Genomic DNA, 2,940 nt, shown 5'->3' with positions numbered 1-2,940 from the left:
GGCGCGCGCGCGTCCTCCTCCCACACGCCTGCGACTGGGTCCTAGAGCCCACCCGGTCCACGCGGCGCCTGAGTGCGTCCCCAAGAGGACCCAAATAGGGCGGGGGCGTCTAGGCTCACCTCCTGGTGACTTCTGAAAAGGGAAGAAACGGAAAGCCGTTCTCGGCTTTTCTTTCAGTTAATTAGCGAAACTCAGCCCCTTTATTGGGATTCTCAGGGACGGCTTCAGGCTCCCCGGAAGCCCCAGGCAGAATGTGCCTGGTGGTGAAGGAGCCGGGGGGTAAGGCGAGGTCAGCGTCCCGGAGAGCGGGCTTGTTCTTGCAGTGAAGTAAAATGTTAAACGACATTCTGCCAGACTCAGAACCTCGAATGTCTTTCTTCCCTCAAACAGGTGTGGGTGGGTGTGTGTTAACCTTACCGACTTGCCAAAAAACCCAGCGAGGCCTGGGATAATCGCACTTGGAAAGCGGAACTCTCCCACATTTCTCATTTTTAATACGGATTTTGCTGTGGAACTTGGGCCCCAGGCTGTTTACGCTTCATATTTATTCCTTGAGTCTTCTGCAAACCTCAGGTTCGGAGCGCGGAGTGATGCAGGTCCAGGCACACATCTTGGCAGCTTTTTCATTTGCTTATTGCAGGTCTCCCTCGTGCCAGACACTGTGCTCGATGTTCAAGTTTTCCAGAGGGCAAAAACAGACATTCTCAACTGGGAAAAACATAGTAGCTCTGGGGCTGGTGAGATGGCTCAGTGGTGTAAAGCACCTACTTAGAACAAGCTTAGCAAAGCACAGCGACCACGGTTCAATCCCCCAGCACCACATGCCAGCCAGCCCCTCCCCCTGGTGGGCTGAGCTGGCCACACACACACACACACACACACACACAAATAAAATTAAAAAAAGAAAAAAAAACATAGTAGCTCGATCCCAAGGACAATCTGATTTAACTGTGAATACTGGACTTGACCGGACTTGTTCGGTTCTTTGCGCTTTGTTGTCATTCATTTTATGTCTCTCATGATGTCTAGTCTAGTGATGGAGCAAAATAAGCCAAAGGAATTTATTGTAAGGTTAGTAGAGAATTTGTGAACCAAGATGTATTGGAGAAACACCTACGTGTACCTCGCAGTTAAGAGGTCGGCAAGAGGCGGAGTCCGGTGCTGGGGGCGGGCCTGGAAAAAAATCTCCCGTTCCAGATTGGTCCATAGGAACGTTGTTAAACACTGCTCCTGACCAATGATACTGCAGGATCAACGCCAGTGGTTCGAAAGCCGTCCAATGGGAGGAGACGTTGGAGTTGCGCGGCGAAGTTTAGCTTCCTGAGGTGCGGTGGGCGTGGTCACGACTGGAAGAACGCTGTTCCGCGGGGTTCCAGACCTGGTAGTTCAAGAGTTGGTAGGGGCGGTGGCGATGTCTCTTGCAAAAGCCGGAGCCTTGCCGCGGACGTGGGACACCAGCCCCTCGGAACACAGGAAGTGGGTCCAAGTAGGTGTCCAGAGGGCGACTTTGAGTGTTAGACTTCGGCTTGGCCGGGTTATAGAAGAGACCCGGGCGGCCCTAAAAGGGTCGTGATTATTGGCCAGGCCTGGAGCTGCCAGACTCTGGCTCCCTCAGGTGTTCTACTTCCCAGCTCCTCCCCTTTCATAGTCTATTAATAATCTCGATTTTACTACTCTTCTCCTGCTGTTCAAAGCCAGCGCCTTTGCCTCATCTTCCTAAGTACTCGACTGAATTATGGGTAGACTTAGTCTAGAAGTTAAGTCGTTTGCACTTTTTTAGGGGGTAGATTTTGGTCATCATTAAGAGTTTTTGTGAATTAAAATTGGGACAGTGAAACCTCTTTTTAGAGTCCCTCTACGGGACTGAGTTTTACATATTTTCAAGTTCAAATTGAATGTGAACGGTTTCTGTCTCACTAACTGAAGATATTTAATATTCTCTAGGTATTTAAAGCCTGTGATGAAGATAATAAAGGCTATTTAAGCAGAGAGGACTTCAAGGTTGCTGTTGTAATGCTGTTTGGTTACAAGCCCTCCAAGGTAGAACTTTCTTTGTATTTGGGGAATGGGGTACATAATAATATGAACGAGTCCTAAGAAAAGTGTCCAGGGATAGTTTAGGATATTTGTAAAACAAATTTCTGATTTATAAACCATATTAGAGATTTCTCCAGTGTTCCTTTTTTCTTACTCAATCCCAGAGTGCTGAGTTTACAGACTCATGTAGATGTTTGTTATGGATCCAACTCAGGGATGAATTAATATCTATCTCACTTGAGCCTTGGAAATAAATCTCCACCAAGCTGCCAATAACTGTAAGATATTTACAGTGCTAGAGAGATTTCAAGAGGGTTGAGAGGGGCTGGTAACAGGAGAAATCCGCGTCGGAGACGTGCAGTGTTCCCTTTAAAAGTTGTTGTAATCTGAATACTATGGGGCTGAAACTGGAAGATTGCAAGTTTGAGTCCACCCTGGGCAACTGAGTGATTTAGCAAGTCCTTGTCTCAAAATTTAAAAAAAAGATTAATTTTCAAAAAGTTTTTAAGGTACTGGAGATGAGCCAGGCTTCCTGGTATGAGTCTGTGAACTCAGCACTCTTGGGATTGAAGCAGGAAGATCAAATCCATTCTGGGCAATTTAGGGACATAGACCTTCTTGCTAAATTAAAAAGGGGTAGGGATGTAGGTGAGTGTGAAGACCCCGGATTTCATCACAGTGCTGAAAAAAAAATTTTTTTTAAGTTGTAAAAGTAATGCAATACTTGTGAGGCTGCGGTAGGAAGATTGTGTGTTCCCAGCCTGGACAACTTAATGAGAACCTATCCCTGAATAAAAGATAAAATAAATAAAGAGGGGCTGGCGATATAGCTCAGTGTTAGAGTGCTTGCGTAGCATGTGTGAGACCATGTGTTTAGTTACTAGCAACACACAACACACACAT

Source organism: Octodon degus, unplaced genomic scaffold (genome assembly GCF_000260255.1).
Source record: "Octodon degus isolate 3935 unplaced genomic scaffold, OctDeg1.0 scaffold00070, whole genome shotgun sequence".
Lineage (NCBI taxonomy): Eukaryota > Metazoa > Chordata > Mammalia > Rodentia > Octodontidae > Octodon > Octodon degus.
Note: the sequence above shows the minus strand (reverse complement) of the source record.